Here is a 25,104-nt window from a genome sequence, read left to right on the forward strand (position 1 = left end):
GTCTAAGTACGGTCGATCAATATATAAAATTTTATTGCATGTCTGGTCTCTGAGTGAGTTGAATGAATTCCACGAGTGACTCTGAGAATGTGTAGACAAGTTTTCTGCATCAAATTTAATACACTAAAGTGATTTTAAAAGAAAAAATTCTTGGTCTGAAGTGTTGAAGTTGATTATGATGTACCCTGTTTCAAGTAGGGGTGGCCTCTAGGAGTTTTGGAGGAAAATCTTTTATATGGAAACTGACTCAGTTGGCAACAACAAATTCATATTGTAAAAAGCCTTTGGTTGAATTTGATTTGTTTTAGGGCAGAGTGAGAGACCTGCCACCCAAACATTGTTAAAACTGTGTTAAGCAAGCCACTAGCATGGAGCATGGTCTTCAATTAAATTTCCCTCATTGTTTTAAGTTTGTCTACCACCTTGAAGTCCCATGAGTTACATGTTGAGATTTCTCTAGACTCATAATGGATTGCCACATTTCTGGAGGTGGTTTCTTTTATCTTAGAGAATTATCCACTCAGGCTTTCTCACCTTTGCAGTACAGATATTTCTCTTTTACAAAATCGAAATTAGAAGCTCTTTTCCTTCTTATCGTTAAAGGTGTTAACAGCCAACTGTGGCACTTTAAAACAATGTAGAATTCAAATGACCTTGAGTTTAAGGTGGCAGATTTTCCAAAGTATGTGTCAATTTACCGAAACCATTATTCAGAAATTCAAAGAAATGTGTTTATGGTTGGTAGAAAATGGAAGTTAAAAATATTTTGTGTTATGTCACAATGAAGGCAACTTTCTACCAAGCCACTTTGAGCTTGCTTAGTCTATTGTGATTTTTAAAATAATACATAATTTTTGTAAACAAAGCAGTGCAGTTATTTCTCACTATACTAACTTCTAACTAGAACAAAAAGATGTAGAAACTCGGAAACAATGGGAAAAGAACAAAGGATGAAGTAGACTTTTACATGCTGAGGAATGTGGCGGCTTAGGAAACAAATGTTTCAAGCAAAGATTCTGTTTGTCAATTTGATAAAGTGAGTATAACTGGTTTTAGTCGTTAATGCTAATAAACAGCATAGACATTAATAAGCATTTAGGTCTCTAAAAAGTCAGCTCTGAAAGCATGTGCAGATGGCTTTAAAAGTTGTTTTCTATCACTTAAACGGTTGTATGTCTGGTTTGAAAAGTGGAAGTAATACATAGCGGGCCTTGAGTGCTCAAGAGAGAAGAGACAGGGGAAAGGGATTGGTTTTGGAGCTAGAATGAGAAGAGTGGGCTTGAATGAATGAAAATCGGAAAAACTACGCACTTGTAATTTAAAGTTGGGGTCAGGTATTTTCACTATTTCTCTCATCTCTAATTCTTTGATTCTGTGACACTGTTCACTACTTCTCAGTATGAATGATTTGATTGTCTCAGATAAAAGAGGTTGAACAATAGCTTGTGACTCGAAGGCAAGATTTATTCTGTGTTAGAGGCAGGCTTTGTAAAATGGGCCACTCTTCCAATTGACATTTGTTTTTATAGCTGCTTTCATTGTGAAATACGACTTAATGCCTGACTGTGTTAAAACCATGTTATAGCAATAGTCCACTAAAATTCCTTACTGTTCTATACTTGTGTCATTATAGTCTAAGGTGAATATTAAAATTTCCTAATAATTTTTTATATAAATCTATGCTCTTCAGACAAAAACTGTGCTTTGTGCAGAGGAAGAGATCTATATACTATGACTCACTTCAGTTTAAAAAAAAAAAAAGACAAACGGAAATGACATGGAGAGCTTGGGAAGCCCTCGTCATCTTGAGTGATCCATTAGATCTAAATGTTCTCTTGTAGCCCTGGTTTGAGTGCAGTAAATTTAGGTGTCTGATCCCCACTTTGGAAACATGCAAAGGCACTTGTAATTGTCTGGACTCCTCTTAGATTAACAGGGGGCACAAGTAGAAATAGTGAAAGGAAGAATGTTTTGCTGTCATTATTTGTTTGACATCACTGACGTATTTATAGGAATACTTTGGTTCTTTTGGAAGTACATCATAAACCATACCAGATGGTTCTAAAAAGTCAGCTGGCAGATAATGTGTGTGCGCGCACACGCGCACGTATGTGCTTAGTCGTGTCCAACTCTGTGCGACCCCATGGACTGTATCCCTCCAGTAATGCAGGGATTTTCAGTTACCTACCATTGGGCTCCAAGGTCTCTCCAGTACATTTTGCATTTTAGCACAAATAGCTCTCCCAGATCTATTTTTTTTTTAATTCTGGTATTGAGTAACGTAATTAATGTATATTGAATTTCATGATAAATCTTTAAATTTCCTGTAGGGTTTTTTTTCAGTCTCTAAACGGCTGAAATAACTGTGTCCGTCCCATGCCTTCCCCCCGCCTCGCCTTTTTTCTTTTTTTGAGTTGTCCGTTTTTTGATCATTTAGATCGCGGAGTCCTTTTGGCAGTTTTCGTCCAATGCTGTGCTCTTAATGGCATGCATTTTCCATCAGCCTACCTGACGGCGTGTGAGTTTTGCTCAAGCTGGCACCCCTCCCTACAGTGTTTCTGTGAATTCATTCATGGTAACGGGCTGATACTGACTGCAGAGAGGCTGGGCATGTTTCCTTGTGCTGGGAACAATGGGAAGTCCAGCTGGGTCTTTGTGTCCAAGACAGTGGAGTTTGGTACCAGTCATTGGGTGCACGTTTTGAATATCCAAGAGTGCTGAGAACTTTGCAGTGGTTCTAGATTGTTCTGCCACATCTCATTGACTGATCACCATGACATGCTTCCTACCATCCATTGGTCTCAGTTCTCAGATTTTGCCTATGCTGCTACCATTTCTGGTTTCACATGACAGAAATTAGTGAAACCAGAAACATACTAATAAGGTCCCTCAACAATCTCTCCACATCTTCCCCCGCCCTACCGGATGTAGTCTTCACATTGTCTCTAGAGTAATTGTGTTAAAAACAGACCTGAGCCTGTCCCTCCTCTGTTTACTTCTACGCTGTCGTTTATCTGTGAGGTCCAGACTCCTTGGCGTGGCAGCCAGGCTCCAGCCTTCCCCTCCCTCCCACATACCTTTTATTCTGGCCACCCTGGAAGGTGCCGTCTTCTCAGACACCCTTCTCTCTCATTAGGAACAGCTAAATCCTGTGAGGAAAATATGTTGACACCCTTCTCTCTGTCCCTTGGCTCAGCACTCTGTTTAGGCTGCCAGTCCCACTCTTTCTGGCTCAGACACATGCCCCTCACACTAGATTTTGGCCTTCTCATTTGTCTGCATCTGTACACCTTCACACCCATCTCTCTCGAAGCCCCGTGCTCTCACTGGAGTGGTTTCTTTGTATCTGGGCTCATCTCCTGTAGAGTCCAAGCTATGGAAGTCAGCTCATCCATCTTTCTCATTCATCTTGGTGTGCTTTGCACCGGCCACAGAGTGCCTTAAGAAATGTTGGGGTTGAATGGGTTGTCATCACTTTGCTCTGGGCCCTGACAATAGACGAGTCACGGTTCCCATCTCACATTCTCTGGGAGGAGGAATGGTAGACACACACATTAATAGATTAGCCTGTGTTGGTACTGATAGCAGAGCCACGCAGAGAAAACCAGCACGGTGGGAGCCATGGCTTGATGAGGCACTTTGGTCCTGCCCACTGTGGTGGCTTGGAAGAAAAGCTTGGGTTCTTACCCAGTAGGAGTTCACACCACCAGTGTGTTTCACAGGAACTTTCAGTTTAACAACAGATTTGTCATTGGCCTGGGGTGAACTTAATAGGAAACTTGGAGGTAGTATATTTGTCTCTCTAAAAATTTTTGAATTACTCTCTTCTCATCACTCTTGACTTATTCTCACATGCCTTCTAGAAGGGCTTCACATGTACCTGGTTTGTAAAATACGTTTTGACTGTGGTGGGATTAAAAATATGGTTCTCCATAAAGCAACCCTTTTAAAATCTGTGATTTTTCTTTTTTTTCCCCAAAGTATTAAAGGCAAACATATTTGGCCTTTGATCAGACCACACTTCTGGCCAAGAGAGTAGTTGAATCTTTTGCTTTTTCTCTAGTCAGTTCTAACACTAACTAGGCTGACGGGGTCCCTTCCCTGCTTTGAGCTTCAGTCCAGTCCCTTCCTTTGTAAAAATAATCCTCGACCTAACTGACCGCTAAGTTCTCATCAAGTAATAAAAGTCTTTAATGTACTCACAAAGAGAGTTGAATGTTCTTGAAGTAATCCTTGTAAACACTGCAGTGGTTACTTAGTTTTGTAAGGTGTGTGGGTGTCAGTGGATACAATTAGGCTCAAAAATGCATGAAAGTTTTGTGAGTATAGTTCAAGATTCAAAAGAATTGAAGCTTTTTTCCCCAAGAGGTATTGAAACCTTTTTAATAAGTGGGCTTCCTTGGTTCAGTAATGTGGGAAAATGAGTGGCACTGACATGTGAGCTACGCTTGCAATGTTTCTCGAAGTAGCAATTGGTGGTTTTTCCTGTAAAGATAGAGGAACTGATTCTTGAGAATTTACGAAAGACTCAGCCCCGGCTAGGCACACGAAGAGTCGCTGCCCTGTATGTTGTACTTTTAGAAAGAAACCTACATCTGGTCTAAATTCATTTGAAGAGTATGTTAGTATACACAGCTGCCATGTTTGCGAACAAAGTACCTGAGGCTCCAGCATTTGAGAAAGAATGCTTCACTTTGGGCTTCAGGGTTGCCTAACAGCCGCCCTCCCCTTTCTCAAGGCAGCTTGATGTAATCACAAGTGACTTACTGACAGCCTGTAAATTCTGAATGTCTGAAAGCTAGGAACAAGACCATTTCCCACGTAAGATCTTTTCTTTACCGAAATAAATAGCCAAAGGAAAATCAAGCGCACACACAGACACTCCCCCCGCCCCCATCAATCAGTCTTGAGACTGTGGTGCAAGTCACACTGCAGATAAAAATAACTACTGATACATGATTTTCAGTTTTCTTCTTTTTAAATTTGTGACCTGATTTAATTTGCAGTTCCAAATGCTTATGATTCTACCCAGGCTGTATGTAAAGTTTTACGGGTGGTTGTTGTGGTTTACTCACTAAGTCGTGTCTGACTCTTTGTGACTCTGGACCATAGCCCGCCAGACTCCTCTGTCCATGGGATTCTCCAGGCAAGAGTACTGGAGTGGGTTGCCATTTCTTTCTCCAAAAGTTTTATGGATACCCCATGGTAATTAGATTTAGTACTTAAGGAGTTCTGCAGCACAGAATCACACAGTCAACATGGCTTATTAGCAAAGGGACCCTTAAGGATTGTATTTTTCTCGGAAAAATACACATATTCCCTACTACTCTTAATCTAGTACTGTGCCAGGAAATTGTGAGTCCTTATTGAAGAAGGTTAACCACTTGTTGAAGCAAACCTTTGGGCCCAAGTAACCTTGTGTCCTGGGCTCTTTTACTTTCAGAGCAGTCTTCCCAAAGACGGAGTGAGGCATGCTTTCTTTGACAGATGAAGAAGGAAAAGCCTCAGTTGTGTTTGTGGCTTTTGTGGGCCAGCAGCACGACTTGCAAAGATAAGATGAGCATGGCAAAACTAGGGCTCCAAGACTGCGCTTTTCTGGTTTATTAGTGATTGGAGAGGGAAAACTCTCCCTTATAAGCTCTATTACTCTGTTATTAAATGTTCTCCCCCCTGACTTTTTTCTTCTCACCTAATGGCTTTGTTATTGGTACAACTCTTCCTTTTGAAGAATCACATTTAAAAATTGCCACACTGAGTCCCAGGGAACAGCTTAGCTAATTTTTATTCTGATGAGTACTGATTACTCAGAGAATTATGCACTGCTGTGAATTGCTTACAGGAAGGTGAACATCAAGTAATCACTCCAAATAGTTGGAGTTCTCTGAAGAACAGGGGGTCACTTAAAAATGTCTGCACATGAAATCACTTCTGAATATAACTTCACTCAGGAGAACAAATAGGCAAGCTGCATTTGTCATAATAGGGTAAATTAGCTTTAAATTCCTTTGGTGGTGAAACATTTGTCGCTGTTATATTTATCTCTCTTAGACCTTGTATTGCTTCACTATTCAGAGTCAGGCCTGAGTTTGCTTCTGCAGGGATAAAGGTGAAGTATGCTTCAGTGGCTAGTCAATATTTGTGTGGCCTTCGCACAGAGAGAAGAGGCCTCTCAGAAGATATTCAGAGGTGTATTGGAGGGAGTTTTGTTTTTTGTTGTTCTTGTTCTGCTTTATTTTTATCCTAATTTGAACTGTTTCTTGACAGCATCTTAGAGTTGAGCGTCGCCAGTGTTTTTCTCTGTCATGTGGATGTGCTGTGTATGTGTAGTTGCTCAGTCGTGTCTGACTCTTGGCGACCCTGTGGACTGTAGCCCACTAGGCTCCTCTGTCCATGGGGATTCTCCAGGCAAGAATACTGGAGTGGGTTGCCATGCCCTCCTCCAGGGGATCTTTCCAACCCAGGGATCAAACCCAGGTCTCCCACATTGCAGACAGCTCCTTTACTGTCTTAGCCACCAGGCAAGCCCAAGAATACTAGAGTGGGTAGCCTGTCCCTTCTCCAGGGGATCTTCCCAGCCTGGATGCCACTTCTTGGATCTTCCCCTACTGCCTGGATGCCACTTCCTTATTGCCAGGGTCTTTCAGATCATCATCCTAAGAGGTGGGGTGAAGGGGTGAAGCAGAGTGGTGCAAGATCAGGAAGTTGCATTAAGCCCCATCGGGTTGACAGGCGCAAAGCCCATCTCTGGAGCAACCCTCAGTGCACGGGGTGAGGTGGCCGTGCTGGAGGGCCAGCCAGGCCACATGTCTCTTGACTGTTGGTTGAGAATCCACATCCCCAGGATGTGTGCTGTGCTCTCAGGGGCCCTTCATGTGCCTATCATGGTACTGTTTCTAGGTGTATTTAAATACTCCTTCATGTCCTGCTGACAGTTTTTCTTAATGCATCCTAGGAATATTAGTGCCATTAGCAGAGTTTTATCTCATCTATTCTCATCATAGTATCCAGGTCTGCTCCTGTGCCTTGGTTTCCTACTTACTGGTAAGAATGTTTTTGATAATTTTAGTAGTAGTTTTGAAGAATGCACAGTAGCAGTTGGTAAGTTTTATGCTCATCTTTTCTTAACCACTTGTTTCCATCCTTTTTGAGCTTGAACTTGCCGCCGAAAACTTACCAAAACGTAGTCATCACTCAGAATAACTGTAAAAAAAAATAGTTGAAGTTTAACAAACTGGTACCTCCTCCCCTCCCCCGGCCAGGAACCCATATTTGTCAACTAAGCTTCCTTTTGCAACATGTTCCACTACTTGTTATTGTTTCCCAACAGACTTTGTTCATTGGAGGACTATGTTCCTTTTGAACGTAAGAGATAAATGGCTGGAGGAGATGGAGGCAAGGTTTGGTTTGCAGTAGGAGCCTGGTGTGTCCGTGGCTCTTTATGTGAAGTGCAGCTGGAGATGGGTGTGGTCCATCATCTAAAATTTCCTATCTTCAGTTTGAGGAGGTGGTTACCCTTCTAACCACTGAAGAGCTGCACAGTACATGCTATTTTATTTACAGGGCGAAACTTGGCTCTAGTGGTTTCCCCTGTACTTGCCTTCAAAGTAATAAAATGTCATTCTTTGGTAATGTTTCCACGTCAGGTCCACTTTAGAAGGAAGAAAGGATACAGCTGAAGTTAAAGGATTCAATTGGCATCACTCCTTTAGTTTTATAAATGCTTTTAATGTTTGATTTTTGTAGGTTGATCATAAGGAAGTGATAAGTGTGTTAGGTTATTTGTGGTTTGAGCTAATTTTAGTCTCCTGTTCACAGCTTGCTTTGTATCCTCTGACATTAAAACATGCTTTCTTAGAAAGACAAATTTTGAATGTAGGACTCAGTCTATATTCTGCACTTGGCTACATTTCAAAAGCATATTTTTCTCAGTACTTTGGTAGCTGGACACTTTGAAGCATAGCAGCTTTCTTTTGAAATCATCGATTCCTTTGCTGAGTTAATGTCTGTCCTTTTCCAGCAGGTCAATTAGATTCTTTCCTCCAGGCGTGGAACTGTTGCTCCAGGACAGCAGCTAAGAGGGTATTTTTAAAAAGAGTCTGTCTGATCCTGGGATGTAACTGTGCATAGGAAACCTTTCCCACCCTGTCCCCTTCATTAATGGAGCCTGTACTCCTAAAGACTGGGCTTTTGTCTCTTTCCAGTACTGGTTAGGTTCACACAGGAGTTTTGATTCAAAGCATTAGTTCCAAGCTGCCCTGCTCCCCACCCTTAAGGAACCACCCTGATATACCTAACCCAGGGACTTGTGAGGTGATGGAAGGGAGATCATGGGGTTTGGGTTCTGGGTCTGCCTTCAACTATTGTGGGACCTCAAAGGAGTTAACATTCAGGATCAGGAAAAATGTAGTGATTAGACCAGATAACCTTACAGCATGACTGGAATCTAACAATCTGCACCTCCGTGGTCAGATTAGGAGCCAGGAGAGTGGGACAACTTTGCTGGGAAAAGCGGGGCTTCATGTCCTACGGCTGCTAGATTCAGGAGCCTTCTGTGTTCCGTGCTCCCCCCTTATCTAACAGTGAGACAGAACTTCAAATTTTCATATTAGCTCAAATCAAAACTCAAAGACCTCATTATGTCTTTAAAAATAAAGAACTCACTCTATGTAGGCATAAATTGATTATTTTATAAAATGACCCACTGCCACGCTGACGAATGCAGTTTCTTCTGAAATCCTTCTCATGTCTAAAGAGGATTATTAGATTTTTGTAATTGGACTAATATTTCCCATTCAAGGGAGAAACACACGGTCTGATCCATGTTCTGCGCTCATTCATAATGAAACCCGGCATAGCTAACATTTACTGAAGTCTGCTGTATGCCCCAGGCACTGGGCAAAGCACTTTACATGCAGTGCCACTTATTACACACCATAAATTGGTCTTTAATAGCAGGAAATGCTTTAGGAGGACAATTAGGTGTCAGAGCGTCTATGTTCTTCCCTGCCTGAGGTCTCCCGTGTCCTAGATCCAGCTTTACAACGACCTGGTGGCCGTGCTCACACCTACGCACCACTGCAGGCAGGGGATTGTGCTGTGCCTCCTGGGCGATCAGCACCTGGAAAGAGAAGGTCAAGATTGGGACCACTGTCCGTATTTCTGACCTGTTACTCGGTCACGAGGTGACCACCCAGTTATATTGGACTTGGTCCACACAGTGTTTTAAAAACAAGAGGAGCTTGAACTTTTGTCGTTGTTGGTAAATCAGGAGGAATCACATACAAATCTGGGTTTCTGACTTCTCTTGAAAATCATCTGCAGATCATACGGTCTGAACCCAGCGTGATAGTGGTCTGGTGGGCCCAGGGGCACCACTCCTGCTAACTCCACACTAGTAATCTAACACTAGTAAATGTGTATCCTTCATTTACCACAGCTCTCCAGTGGGTCAGCCTGTCCTCTCTTGTATGAACTACCCAGCCCTTGGACCCTTGGATTTGAGCCTCTACTCCAGGCTGGGTTTTTTCCTTAGAGTTTGCTATCAGCATTAGAATTAAGATGATTTTTAAGACGATGTTTCCGCTTGTAAGTAGTTAGTGCTGTCATTAGATAAAATCAGAGCCTGAGATGTGGTGGCTGGTGTCAAAGTGCCCGAGGGCGGGCCCTTAAGCAGGGCTGCTTTCCTCCCTGCCCTTCCCCTCCCTCTCATCCTCTGCCCCCTTCTGCTATTTTGAGGAAGCTGGGAGCTGCCGCCATGTTTTTCCACCTCGAGCAACTGAGTGTGACTATATTTTTGTCCCATGTTCAATTATTTCCATGAACTATTTTTGATGATCAACTTGGAAATTAAATTGGATAGTCCATGTGGGACTTGATAACAAGTCATTAAAAAGCAAATGACTTGCCCAAATGTATTTGCACTGAGAAATCTAAGAACTAAGGTTTTTAATGACTTGCTTTGTGACCTGGTTAGGAATGATACCATTTGTTTTGGGTCTCAATTCATGAAGTTTCTTTCTCTACCTTGTATACTCTAGCAAGAGATGAAAAAAATGATAGCCATGATAAGAAAATATATATATATATATATAACAAAGACTAGATGTGAGAGGTCTCTATACCTGTTTAGCAACAGAAGTTCATATTTTATTGTAAGAGATGCTGTTTCTTTGATCTCTCTCGAACATCTGTTCTTCCGTAGAGCTGTGTTCTATGTAATAAGTCAGAACAAGCAATAGAGGGGAATCCCTGGTGGCCCAGTGGTTAGGACTTGTGCTTTCACCCCCCACTGACGTGGGTTCAGTCCCTGGTCAGGGAACTAAGATCTTGCAGGCTGCATGGCGCAGCCAAAAATAAATGCATTTATTAGTTAAAAATAAAGGTTTTTTAATAAGTACAAGCACTAGGTAGGGCAGATTCTTTACCATTATAAAACAATCAGGATCTTTGTTCTAGGGTTTATACGTTTTCCCTTCCTAAAGCTGAATCCCAGAAGGACAGAACTGACTCAGTGTTCCAACAGCCCTGAATCTGTGACATGATGGCACTGCTCATTTAATACTTTTTTGTATGCGTGCAGTTAAAGTCAATAACTGAAGATCAGTTTCTCCATGAAGCTTTTAGCTACCCTTTATTTCCTCTTCTGTTCTCTAGTTGCACACTCCTCTCAGGCAGAGCCCATTCACTCATTCAAGTATGTGAGCTAGGTGCCAGGCTCTGGGAGGCAGTGAGGATAAGTGGTGCGCGAGAAAGACACAGTCGGTCCTTGCTCTTAAGAAGCTTAGCAGTGCAGCTAGCGCTGGCCTAAGAGAGACAATCCCAGTTCAGTAATGAGAGCACTCTTGGCATAGGCCTGGGCCCTGGGGCATTCAGGAGAAGGAACGGCAGGCAGAGGCGCTCTCTGGAGAAACAGTTTATATGCGTCACATCTGGGCTTCCCTGGCGCCTCAGTGGCCAAGAATCCACCTGCCAGTGCCAGAGACACAGGTTCGATCCCTGATCAGGGAGGATCCCCCATCCCCGGGAGGATCCTCCATGCCCCGGAGCACCTAAGCCCGTACACCACAACCACTGAGCCTGCGCTGTGGAGCCAGGAACCGCACCTTCCGAAGCCTGAGTGCGCTACAACCTGTGCATCGCAGCGACAGCAGCCGCCGCGGCAAGAAGCCCTGCAGACATTCTGCAGTCTGTACAGAAAACAGCGTTACATTTTAACATGTAAAGTCGTTTTTAAAAGACTCTTTAAATACAAACTTGACTCACTAAGAGCAAATTGAAAATATGTGGCTATCCCCCTGATTTGCAGATGATACTTTAAGAATAAAGGTCTCATTTATTCATTGTGAACTTTAAAGGATATTTTTAATGGTGTTGGCCAGCTCATGCCATTATGTGGTCTGTGTTAGCGGTTCTCTATAAATAGATGGCTTTGTTTGAGTGATTCTTTCATGTCTAGTACCTTGTAAAATAAGTTTGCCGATAATTTATCCTAGATTCAAATGACTAAGCGATGGGCTTTAATTCTTAGGCATTTTAACATTTTGGATATGATTACAGATTCTGAGACTTTATGATTACTTAAATTTAAACATACAAATTACCATCTTGAGCAATTCTGAATGAGTTGCTGAATGTTGTCTGTTTTCCATTCACATACTTACTAAACTCATTCCTTGCAGTGTAGGAACAGTCAGAATTAGATATCTGCAAACCATTAAGGTTGTGAAACATCTATTTTTCCCTTTTTCTAATTCTGGCTATGAAGATCATGTATCAGAGTAACACTGGATTTTATTTTTTAAAGAATAATTGTTGATTACTAGTTGTCAGAGATTTGAAAAGGGGAGAGTTTTTCTTACTAATGGGCGATGAAGTAGAGTAAAGCAGGCTTTGACTAATTTTCTTTTAATAGTGAAGGAGGATGTTTACGTGTGCTTTTGGTTTTGTTTGTCCTCCTTCCAGTTGTATTTTGGAGCCACCTGCATGTCACTGGATGGATGTACTATAGAACATCCATAGCAGGAGACTCATGGAGTAGAAAACCACTAGTTCACAGGCCTTTCGCAGAACCACTAAGCACAGCAGTTAAACGGGCAGAATATCGCCAGGCGTGGAGTGAGGGAACAGCTATTTTAAGATGGAAGTGGATAGGAAAGCATCATAAAAATAGACCTTCAATAGAAGTCCAAACTCTGGACAAGACTCCATTTCGTTGATTTTGCTGTGTCTTTAGATTTACTGAAGACAGTGAGAACAGTTAGGGCTGGAAGGGAGGTGTAGGTGGGGGGGTATATCTTAGAGAGGACCCCAGCAGGGATTCATCTCCTAGTCAGTAAATCGCCTTTGGGGACTGGTTTAATTACTCGCCTGCATTGTGTTGCTTATGTTTTAAGTAGGCCCCTCTGCATCCCTCCATCCCCCCTAATTTTCCTGGCTCCCAGCGTGTCCTCTGTCCCACGGCTGCGGTCCGTGTGGACCACGTCAGTGTTCGCTAGGGCCGGCCTCCTGCCATCCTCACCTTGTAGGGTTCGTGTCTCTCCTTTCGGTCCGACTCCCATAGGCATGCTCTGGCCCTTAGGGTCATCTCTGTCTTTGCTGTCTCGTTAGACTTAGACCTTCCACTCTCCGGTCACAGCACCCTGTGCCTCCACACCCCCTCCCTCAGTTACTTCCCTCCTCTGGGTTTACTCCTTCAGCCAGATTTTCAGCTGCTCGTTTCCAGCCCAAGCCCGCTTCCCTCCTTAGGCAGTGGTCAGTCCCCTGAAATGCTGCCTCTTTAGTATTGCCACTGCCCGTCTTCTTGCCCTCAGCACACCTGACCAGCTCCACTCTGGACCAAGCCAGCCACCTGCTCGTCTTTCCCTGGGCCCCTGCTCCTAAGTGCTGCTGGAGAAAATCTTCCACTTGTGCAGATGGACCCCCTAGGAATCTGGTCAGTAACCTCAGATCTGTCTCCCCCAGCTCCTGGCTGTCAGGTCTGAAGTTTGCCAGCCATCCTTCAAGCCTTATTTCTCTTGACGGGAAAAAGGAGCTTTTGTTCCTAAGACAGCCCTTATATCTGTGCTCTCCACGCCTTTCCATCCTGCCTCTGCAAGGTGTCTTGTTCTGACAGCTTTGTGACACTTAGGTGTGTGTCCTTAGCCCTCTGTCTATTTTGCCATCTTTTTTGAACCACTTAAACATTGCACGCTTTCTCTGGCAGCAGCTCCCGCACCATCAGCGCTTCCCAGTTGAAATGTTTGAAATAAATAGGTCGCTGTGTCCATTGTTCACCTCCTGGTCACTCCCCGACCCGGGGAAGCTACGCCCCACCCTGCCACACCGTGAAAATAATTGTTCACAAGGCCACTGTTCGCTTCCTTGTTGCTAAATCCAACGGATTCTTTGCATCCTTATCATAACAGCACTTAACACGGTCGACCCGTTTGCTTCTTGAATATTCTGTAACCGCAGTCTCCACCACGCTCCTTTCCTCTCCCTTTCCCTTATGTCTCCTCCCTTTCTAGCTGGTTAGTCCCAGCCGCCCTCCTGCGCTCCTGGGCTCCTCTGCTGGGGGAGCCCCCGTGCGTCCTCCCACACTGCTGCTTTCATCCGCCTCTCTGTTCTTCGCTGTTTCAGGTGTTCACCCAGAAGTCGTAACAGCCCCTGAATTCAGAGTGGCTCCCAGACGGCCTTGGAGTCAGGCACAGCTTCCAGAATGAGCTTCACTCCTGAAACGTCAGCTCGCTGTCTCCCACAGGGCCTTTGTGTCTGCTGTTTGGTCTGCCTGGAACATTCTCCCTCACCAAGTCTTGTTCTGCCTTCCAGTGCCAGCGTGGGCATCTCAGGAGGCTTTCTCAGACTTCCCCGACTCCCCCATCCCTGTACTTCCGCTTCCACAGCGCTCTGTGTGGTGAGACTGCAATGACACCCATTGTCCTGTAATTGCCTGTTTGCGTACGTATCGCCTGCTGACCCGTCTTAGAAGTCTTCAAAAGGGCAGGACTGGCGGGATTGCTTTTGTTTGAGTCATTTCTGTCCCTTAGTACCCGGTATGGTGCCGGGCACATAAAAGAACCTAATACGTAGTTCCTGCCTGAGTCGATGAGCTGTGCTCTTTGGGTCCGTGAACTGGAGACTGGTTGATAGGGAGGCATTGACTTGGCATTTACGCGTTGTGCAGACCATGTGTTACCGACCCATCGTCGGTTTAGCACACACTTTGTTTTCTCTCTGACCTTTGAGAATGTGTGTGAAGCCACCCCCTGCTCCACTGAGATGAGAAGCCCTTCTGAGCCGGATCCGCGTCGAATTCTTGGTGTCCCTCGGTGCGCTGCATGTAGGGGGGCTTCGTTCCAGTGGTCCGCATCTCAGGTAGATAGACACAGACACACGTAAATACACCCGCCGGAACTGGGTCTCGCCTGTAAACCGCCTTTGTCCTCCTCAGCAGGTCCTGCCTCGGGCGGTGCACAGCCCTCGCCGCTCGGGAGGGGCCTTTGCCCTGTGGCTTTTCAGTCCCGCGTGCTGGCCAAGTACGAGCGACGTCAGCCGGAGAGGGGGGGAGTCTTCCCTCATTGAAACTCCTTAGGTTTGATAGCTGCGACTGACCAGTGCTGACAGGAAATAGAGGCATTTATTGAAAGCCAGAGTTGTCCACTTACAGGATGCAGAGCTCCTATTAGCATATGATTTTGTGGTTGGTTTGGTGCTCCTCTATAAAAGTAAAGAATTGGGCAAAAATGGGAGCAGCGTGCTTGGGTCTCTAAAGTTAGATCCTTTTTCCTAAGTAATTTGCCTTTAGAGTTTCATTTGTTTGGAATTTCCTGAGATTTTGATCTTGCCAGAAAATTTCCAGCAAAACAAAATTCTGGGCAGGTGAAGAATTTGCATGTGAAACGAAATCATTGTTGTTTTTTTTTTTAACTCTTTTCTTAACATATTATCCTTGGTTCAACCCTGAAGGTTATTCTGTTTTTTGTGACTCTCAACTTTTCCCTCATCTTCTGGTTCTTTCGAAAGGAGTGGTATTGTTTGAATGGAGGAGAGGAATAAAAATAAACGTAAAGGCCTTATTCTTGCCTAGGCAGGCTTCGCTTTACGGCTTGGAGCGGAATGACGTGTCTAATCTGGTGAAGAAGGGGTGTTCTGGATTGGTTTGGCTTCTTGTTGGATTTTATTTTTTTTTTTGAAGGTTTGTCTTTTAAACTGGAATTTTTATGTGAATGTAATCAAATGTGTATCAACACCCTTAGTTTCACAGTTGGCGTCACACATTTCTGTTACCTGTATTAAACACAAGTCATTGTGGTGAATGGTGTGAGGCAGGGTTGTTTTTTCAAATGAACCGAGGCCTGGCATGATTAAGTGGTCGTAAAGCAGACTTGTGACCAGAGAGTTCTTGTCTTCCTGGTCCAGCGCCCTTTCGTCCAGATGTGCGCCTTTCCCGGAGCCCGGGGATGCCTTCTGTCAGAGCAGCGGAGTAGAGGTTTCCCATTGGGACTGCTGCACTCTCCTGCCTTCAACCTGCTAACCTTTGAACCCTCATTGCTCCTTACAGAAATTGTTTTTCTACATGAAAGTACCTTTAAACAAGTTTGAAGGCCAGAGGTAGACCAGTTGAGAACAAAGTCGAAATAGCATTAAAGCCAGAGCTGTTGGCAGAAGTCTTGTAAAATGTGTTGAAGATGGTTATGGGAAGCAGGAAGCATTTCTATCCCAATAGGTTGGGTTCAGGCATACTAACACAGTCCCGGGTTGTAGTCTCCGTTACCAAGTCCCCACTCAGCATCACATTCTTTGTCTTGTTTCCCCCTTCCTTGCTTCTCCTCCTCACCAGCCTCTTCCCCCAAGGCCACCACAGCCACCGGTAGCAATTAGCCCCATGTTGGATCTCGAGGCTGCTTCCCTGAGGACACGGGGACAGTGGCGTTGGCTATGGGCGTCGGAACCAAGCTCTGCGGGTTCTCGCGCTGTGGCATTGGGACATTTGACTGGCTGCAAACTAGCAACAAATGATACTTCCACCGTTTACTCTGTAGTTGTTTTCTGCCTCTGTGTTTAAGGCCGGTTGAAGAGGATGGATGATAGAAGCAAGCCTGTGTTAGGCTTGCCTAAGCAAGCCTGCAGCACTCTGGAGAAGGAAATGGCACCCCACTCCAGTGTTCTTGCCTGGAGAATCCCATGGACAGAGGAGCCTGGCGGGCTACAGTCCACGGGGTCGCAAAGAGTCGGGCACGACCGAGCGGCTTCACCTTCACTTTCAGCAGATTGGGAGAGGTGTTTATGAACAGCCGGAAAGCTGGGTGCAGCAGCCTGTAACAGAACAGGCTCCGAGTGGCCAAGTTCGGTGTCCACAGGTTTTGTTTTTTGTCTGAGTTTTAATCTCCCTGTTTTGTCTTTTTTAAATTGACAGGCCTCAGATAAAAAGCTGTGGGCGGTCTCATGTGTCGTGGAGTACCTGGGTGTGAGGCTCAAAGTTTATGACTGCCCGGAGCGTCCCTTAAATCTTACTTGGGTCAGTTCACGGGAACAGTGTTCAGATGGGCTTTTCCGGCTGGCAGATTCTAGAACGGTAACCAAGCATGAAAGTACAGACAGTCCCTAATATGTAAACGTGTCCAGTACAGAAGGTGGAAAGTTCATTGTTCGTGACACAGAACGTTGTTTCTATGGAATCAATGTGGTGGTTAAGGTCCAGACTTACCCTGGTACCTATTTAATCTGTAGTATCCCTGAAGTGCCCATATTAATATGTGCTTTTCCCGTACAATTATTATATATGATGATTACTATATATAATATTTAATATTATGCGTAATAGTGATTTTATTAATAAAAACCATTCCGGGTTCCATCTGGGAGGTAGAGTGTATGTGTGTGTGTGTGTCTCTGGGGGAGGGGTGGGATGGGTGTGTATTAACGTATCCTGTTCTCATGCAGCCTTGGCACTGGAAGTAGTTTTTCTCCTCCCCTCCAGGTAAGTGTGGACTCCCATGGATTTTAGGGGAGAGGCTGGATTCAGGGATGCAGGGGGTAGACCGGAGCTTGAGGAATTGATGAGGCTGGTGCTTCTGGGGCTGGAGAACAGTGGCAGCTACCGCAGCACTTCTCGGGCCGGCCAGCTCTTCAATGTCTTCTGGGGTCTCCAGACATTGGCCTTTTTTCCTTGGTTACCTTTTTTTTTTGCTTGGACCAGGATTTTTGCTTCTGATCTGCACCTGAATTTCCTATCCGAGGCTCCTGTTTTTGAGATAAATATGTAGTCTTTTTGAGGTTTTCAAAATCAAATGTTGTAGCAGAGTTGTCACCTGTTAATTTTGCTGTGAGAAATTGTGGAATCCCAGGTGACCAAACTGTATAAACTATACCTGTATTTCAAGTTCATTCTCCCCTGACGTTTATCACATTGCAGAAAAGAAGAGCTTTTATAGTTAATACTGAAACATTTCCCTTGATTATATTTCTTATTTAAGACTTGTTTTCAGGTAAGACCTTTTCATGACCGTACATGAAGCTGTACAACGCACTTCCTACGTAAACCTTTGGAAACTGTCCACAGAGTCCAAGATGAGTCCCGCAGGCGCCTGGGTAAACCTCCAGGCAGGCGACCTCTGTGGCCTCCCCACCTGATGCACAGAGATCTTCACGGGCAAGGACGGGCAGCGCAAGCCAGGCCCAGCAGGCGGGGCCTAGAGAGTGTCTGAACGGCTCCGCAGGCCTGGCCCTCGCTGCCTTGGAGAAACAGTTTGCCTCTGGGGCTATCATCTCCCATAAATGTCACGTTCCCCTCCCTGAACCCACAAATAGCCAGCTTGCACTTCATCTTCATGCTCAACCAAGCAGTGCTGAGATGCGGGGGCCTTGGGCTGCAGGCTGACGGCGTAGTCGCCCTGGGTGTTTCCATTTTGCAGCTGGCTGCTTTTGAACTGGCTCGTGGAGAGCTGCAGGGTGCAGGTTCCCTGCTAGCTCACGTCCAGCTTTTTGTCCCTGACTGGACGGCTGCTGTTTCACTTCTCAGCAGAAAGGGACACTGGGCCTACCCACGCACTCGGAAAGGAAGGTGTGATGTACCACTCCTGAAAGATTGGGTCTAGCATCATCGTAAACAAGAGTGGGGTGGGGTCAGGCGGGGCTGGAGGTGGAATGTGGCTGCTCCCTAGAATTACACATTGTTCCACAAGTGCACTCTGGCATAGTGTGATGGAAGTTTCTGGCATCTTATTCCTCTTAATAATCATAGCACAGAAGGGGATGGGGGAGTGGGCTTGTCTGGCTGTGGAAGCTGTCATATTAAACAGCACTTTTGGCTTTTAACAAGTTTTATCCAAATGAGACTTTAGGCTTTCTCTCTCAAATTTACTGGCAGTTTTTCTGAAAACATCTAATTATTTTGCCAGAAAATCACTCAAGGACAGCCCTTTTTTTTAACCTATGCAAATATGTTGCATTCTTTTAAAATAGATCAGACAGAAATGGGTTACCTGTAAGATTTTATATATTTTCTAATGCATTCTTTTTATATTAGATACATTTCTGTAGACTTTCTTATGCTCTTATTTGAAAGATGTATTTTGTAACATAAAGCACTGCTTTATCTTGTCTTAATAAGCTTGATAAATTTTTTAGCTACTAAACATTTTTTTGTATATTGTGAAATCCCCTGAGTAATTATAAAATCAGCAGACATTTGTTTACACGTTAACATATGTATCTATTCCTGCTGCTGCTGCTGCTAAGTCACTCCAGTCGTGTTCCTAGTTGCACTAAAAACCTAAAGTAACCTTCAGTTCTTTAGTTTTCCCTTTCTTCCAGCTGATTGCCAAGTCTTCCGGCTTCCTTCTTGAAGTGCGCGTCTGACCCTCTTCTTTCCTCATCTTCTCCCCTTGCCTCCATTCAGGCCCCCTCCTCTCTGGCCGTTACGGTCCCCTTCAACTGGTTTGGGCCCTTCGCTTCCAGCCTGTCTTTCATGGGACGAGAAGGGATATCCTTGTCCTACTTGAAGACTTCCAGTGGCTCCCTGTGCTGGGTCTGGCGTCTCCAGATTCCTTGGCCTCACCTAACACAGGTGCTTAAAGCTGGTCTGCGGAGGGTGTGGCCCTGTCTGCTGGTTAGCCTCCCCCACCACCCCACCCCCTCAAACCCCACTCACCCTGTTCCCTTTGCACTTCAGACCGAGTCATCGTGGGTGCTGGATCTCCTGTCTGCTGAGAGCCTCCTTTCGGCTCACAAGCCCCACCTCCGTGGAGCACATGCCTCCTGCTCCCAACGCCGAGCTGACTGTCCTGTTAAGTTCCCTTTTTTAAAAAAACTATGGCAAATATTATGAGTATGCTTTCTCTGTTACCTCTGTGAATGCAGTAATTTTCCCTTATCCACCTGAGGAATCCATCTCCCTGGAGGAAAGTTAGTATTTGGTCCCAGGAAGAAAGCCACTGAGAAAGCATGTATTCTGCCTCTAACATGCCAAATAGCATTTTTTTTTTTTTTACAGCATGTTGCTCCTTTTTAACAATTCCATTTTATGTGAATTAATATTTTTCTTCTATTGCTTATATATTATTTTCTTCTTAGCTAGAACATGAACCCTCCAAGAATATGGGATCGTGCCTTTCAGACCTTTGTATCCTCAGGACCAAGTGTATTGTGGTGTCTGGCTTACTGTCACCTTGTGGACCTGTATCGCACACGTGTTTAGTCATGCTCAGTTACACTGTACATAGTGCCACAGGCAAAAAGAGCAATTCCTCTAAGTACCACATTGTCCTATCTGACCACGTCTTGATATCCTCTGCAAGGAAGGGGAGACTGCAGGTGAAAGAGAAACAAAAGAAGTTAAGAGCTGGGCTTTAAAATATCTCAGGCTTCACTGTTGACAATTCAAGATTTTTTTCCCCAATGTTTTAATCTCAGTTGCATGTAATTTTTGCCTCATCGCAAATTATAGAATTTAGTTGCCATGTAAGATGGATACCTCTGTACACCCTTCAGAAATGTTTATGGAATTAAAGAAACCACATTAAGGACTCAGCACTTAAGGGTAAGCTACCTAACAATTATTCACTAACAGAAAGTTGTAATTTTCCCTACAAACCATTATGCTGGTCATCTATAAATTCATATAAATTATGTTGACACTTAATTCATTCCAACTTGATCGGGTGCCCGTGGATACCAGGCAGGACGCTAGGCAGTGACACGTGCACAGGTGCGGGTGATCGGAAGCACGGCCTGTGGTCTCTGTAACATCACAGCAGGGCGATGACATGAACGGTCACGCAGGCTAGGACTTGCGGAGGAAAGTGCCATGAAAGAAAACGAAAAGGTGCAAGGAGAGTATTGAAGAAAGGGCTTTAAGCTGGTGTGAAGAGGTCAGTGAGTGCCTCCGCGAGGCTTACAAGGTGGGGTGGGACAGCCTTTTGAACAGCAAGGGCTTAGCAGTTTTCAAGAAAGCAGGGAAGACATGCATGGCCTAAGCACTGGTCTCCAGAGTATGTCACCTCCTGAGATAATGACTCCCGGAAGTTAATTATTCACTTGCAGAAAGTAGGACCTCCTCTTTGTTTATAGACATTTTAAAATTACGGATTTGTCTTATACTAGAATCCCATGATTTATTGAAGAGTCCTCTATTCACTTTACTCACATTGCTTGAGATTTTATATAATATTTTGAGAATACCTAAAGTATTGATCTTACCCTTTTAACCCTTATTAAGTTCTAATTTATACTGTATTTCATTATACAGTGATATGTTTACTATGGAAAGCAAAAAAGAATGAAAGTTTTCTTTATCCCTATCACTGCACAGTGTAGGTACTATAACCATTTTATCTATTTTCTGCCAATCATTTTTAATTGAAATTTTTATTGAGATAATTAGATTCATGTGAGAAATAATAGAAAGATCCCTTGTACTCTTTGCCCAGTTTCCTCCACCTTGATGATATTATGCAAAAGTGTAAGGCACTGTCGCAACCAGGATACTGATATTGATAGCAGTTTGTCCATCTTATCAGGTTTCCTCGACTTTACTTGTGCTCATTTGTGTGTGTGCTGTTTTCCATAGATTCTTGTATTAGTAATGCTGTTTTGTGGTGTGATTTCATTCCAGGTTTTTGGTTTTTTTTTTGCCCTCAAAAAGCATCTCCTCTCCTAATCATATATCCCTCTCATGTCCTTATGTGTTTTGTCGCAACTTGTGTTAAAAAGCAACTGCCCATAAGGGAAATAAGTACATTGAGAACAGAATTGTCAGTCTGAATGTACTTTACCAGCTTACTGATTGTCTGTAGACAGGTTAGCCAGTTTACAGTTTCTGGCCCTGCTACTGAAAGATCCTCTGGGTGGTTTGTAACGAAAGGAGAACCATTTAGTGCCATTCAAAACAGACCAAAGTATGTCTGAAAAAAAGCCTGACAGGGATGTGTAAATGCCAAGTTGCCTGTAATTTAAGCAGAGCAGAGTAAGTAGAATAAACATATACAGGGAAAGTACAGGTAACAAAGGAGGCTTTGAGAATTTTGCTCTTATTTCTTGAGTGAATAGTCTTCTCATTAAGCTAATAACCACTTGCTTGCTGCATGTGTGGTCAGTTGATTTTTCATTAGTCATATGATTTTCATATGTGGTCTGGTTTTTGGTATTGTTTGAGTTTTCTCAATGGGAATATATTATCTTAATAATCAAAAAATACCCCCAGTTTTCAATTTTGGAGTAAAAAGAAACAGTAGACATGTGAAAAGTAAGAAGGTAATTGGTTTAAAGTATCTGAGTTCAGGAAGCATGAATAGAAGTGGGAGAGAAGCCAAGATGATTGATGCCAGTCATGAAGCTGCAAAAGGTCGCTGAAAGCTCGGTGACCAGACAGTCCGCTTGGAGAAATTTCACAGGAGGAGGTAACTGCCAAGGGCATGCAAATAGAAAGGACCCCAGAAGGAACACGAGGCGTGAGTGTTAGTTTAGAGTTTGGAGAGTGAGAGAAGAGAGCGCCTTCTTGTCCAGAATAGGATCTCAGTGGAGGTTAGGCTCCCACTGATGAAAAAGAACTGTTCGGTTCTGGCTAACCTTGTTCAGCAACTCTTAATAATTAAGATTTAATAACGTAAGAATGTGTGGAAGGTACTTCAACAAGAGAATCTGTCTCTCAAACCTGGTAAAGTGGTGAAGTTTTTTTTAACTTATTGTTTAGTCACTAAGTTGTGTCTGACTCTTTTCGAGCCCTGAACTGCAGTACGCCAGGCTTCCCTTTCACTACTTCCTGGAGTTTGCTCACAGTCATGTCCCTTGAGTCAGTGATGCCATCTAACCGTCTCATCCTCTGTCATCCCCATCTCCTCCCACTTTCAATCTTTCCCAGCATCAGGGTCTTTTCCAGTGGGTCAGCTCTTTGCATCAGGTGGCCAAAGTATTGGAGTTTCAGCTTCAGCATCAGTCCTTCTGGTGAATATTCAGGGTTGATTTCCTTTAGGATTGACTGGTTTGATCTGCTTGCTGTCCAGGGGACTCTCAAGAGTCTTCTCCAGCACCACGGTTCAAAAGCGTTAATTCTTTGGTGCTCCACCTTCTTTATGTTGGAGAAGGAAATGGCAACCCACTCCAGTGTTCTTGCTTGGAGAATCCCAGGGACGGGGGAGCCTGGTGGGCTGCCGTCTGTGGGGTCACACAGAGTCAGACATGACTGAAGTGACTTAGCAGCCGCCTTCTTTATGGTCCAGCTCTCACATCTGTGCATGGATGTGAGACTATTGAAAAAGCCACTGCTTTGACTAGACGGACCTTTGTCGGCAAAGCAGTATCTCTGCTCTTTAATACATTGTCTAGATTTGTCACAGCTTTTCTTCCAAGGAGCAAGCATCTTTTTGTAAGGTGGTCTGATATTCCTATCTCTCTAAGAATTTTCCACAGTTGTGATTCACAAGTCAAAGGCTTTTAGCCTAATCAGTGAAGCAGATATTCTTCTAGAATTCTCTTACTTTTTCTGTGAACCAGTGGATGCTGACAGTGTGATTTCTTCTATTTGCAATGTGATTGATAAACCCAGAAAATGCAGTTTTAGAAAAATTACCTGAGTAAATGAAGGTAGGTTAGATGGCTGGATAACGAGATTATATTATAGACTAATACATATATTGTGGGCCCGTCTATGTAAAAACAAGTAGTAAAAATTCAAAAATAATGAATTCATTATTTAAGAGTTCATTGTTTTGTATGTTTGGAGGAGTAGATAGTGCTAGACTGTTAACGCTGGTGAAGTTTTCCATTACCTTTATATTGTATACACTGGACATGTTTGCATAATTCCTGTGGAGGGATTTTGTAAGTAAGTCTTTGAGTATTTAGGGATGTTTGCATTTTCTGATGACTCCTTCGACACTCATGTTGCTGTTCTGTACCCTTGATGCCCTCAGTTTGGGACTGTCCCTGCGATTCCCTTCTGTGAGCACTGTTGAAGTTAAGTAGTAATCAGCCGTTCTCGCCTTCCCTCTCCCCCAGCATCCAATGGGAAGTATTTTTGGTTGGCGTCTGAGAGACCCTCAGTTAGTATCCGCCCGCCGATTGCCCTTCCTGTTCCGCCCTCCGTCCCCTCTGGCGTTGTCCTCCACGTTGTATGCATGCTGCCCGCCTGCTCTGTTGTTGTTCAGTCACTAAGTCGTATCCAACTCTCCTCAATGCTCACGGTCATTTCTCCTTAAACCTTTCTTGTCATTTCGGTTGCCTGATGCTCCTTCTCTACTAGGTTCCTTGGGAATGGTTTATAGAAATATTCTGTGAATTATCAATGCATATTCCTAACAGTTTGCAGCTTTACTATTTGAAGGCCATTTTATCTATATAAAAATCTTTAGATCACATGTTATTTCCTTCAGTAATTTAAATGTTGCCCCACTGTGTGTCTCACGGTGTAGAGCGCTGCTGTGGGCGTTTGACGGTCTGGTTTTTTTTGCCTTTAAAGTGATTTGGTCCTTTTGCTAGATGCGCAGAAGAGTTTTTTCTTAACCTTTTGTATCAAAGTGTAATCATTTATTAAACTGTATCTTGCTCTTGGTCATCTTGGGTCATTCTCCTCCCAAATCTGTGTTCTTTTAATATATAGTTTCAAATCTTCTTTTTTTTAATTTCAGGAGAGTCTTAAATTCAAAGTTGCAGTATTTTCTTTTGTTCCATTGTTTTGATTTCCTTCTCAGGGACTCAGCCTGTTGTGTGTTTGTTTGATTTTCTTGTTCTATCATCTGTTTCTTTCACTTCCTCAAAAAAATTTTTAAATCTAATTAGCTTTTAAAGTAAAAGAAAAATTGTTAAATATAATTGCACGTTTAAAAAATACAATTTCAAACTTACACAATTAAAACAGTACAGAGAACCTATTTCTCTTTGGTTATATTTTTTGGAATTTTTTTTTTTTTTTAACTCCACTATATCTGTTTCCTCGAAGGCATTAAACATGTATGTTTGCTCTTGGGTTGTCCTTGTTTTATCTTCATTTCTGAAAATACTTCCTTCTTTTCTTTTTACTTTGTCCCTGCTTTCTTGCACTAACCTTTCGAACCCTTCTGTTTTCCGGTCACTTTGTTCGTGCGTTCTCATCCTCATTCATGCTGTTCTTCCTGAGCTTCTACCATGTTCTTAGGGTCTTCTCAACTTGGGTTAGTTTCATCTTTTGTGGGCCTCTTTCTGGCTTGCTCTTCTTTTCCCTAGGGGCATCTTTTGTCCCTTGTTCTCTCGTATAGTAATGTTATGTGGAACTTAGCTGTTCCTTGTGTGTTGGCCATCTTTAAGCGAACAGTTTCCCAGCAGTTTTGAGGAGGAAGGGGTGGATCCCGTGGACGGTCTAGCTCAGGGCTCTCGGGCTCCCTCTTCAGCTGCCTTTGTGAAGTGACTTCTGTGTCTCCAGGATCTGCTTCCCCTGTTCCTCCTGTTGTTACCTATTATCTCAACCTTCTCTCTCCTCTGCCCCTTTTGTCCTTACCGTGCTCGATGTGGTCTACTCCCAGAAGCCTCTCGGTACAGGCTTTGTCTAGGAAGGTCTTAGTCGGGAGAGTCTGGAGGGCCTCCAGGTACCTGGGGGAGGGGGAGCCTGCAGGATCTGCTCCGGGTTTGGCTGCACACACGGTCGGCCTGTCACAC

At 43.8% G+C, this 25,104-nt stretch overlaps 1 protein-coding gene across 2 annotated transcripts in view; it reads left to right on the forward strand.

Moving 5' to 3' along the window:
• PTPN1 (protein tyrosine phosphatase non-receptor type 1) overlaps window positions 1-25,104 on the forward strand; it is a 63,736-nt gene that overhangs the window by 1,762 nt on the left and 36,870 nt on the right. The gene's annotated exons all lie outside the window — the stretch shown is intronic.

Source organism: Bubalus kerabau, chromosome 13, assembly GCF_029407905.1.
Source record: "Bubalus kerabau isolate K-KA32 ecotype Philippines breed swamp buffalo chromosome 13, PCC_UOA_SB_1v2, whole genome shotgun sequence".
Taxonomy (NCBI): Eukaryota; Metazoa; Chordata; class Mammalia; order Artiodactyla; family Bovidae; genus Bubalus; species Bubalus kerabau.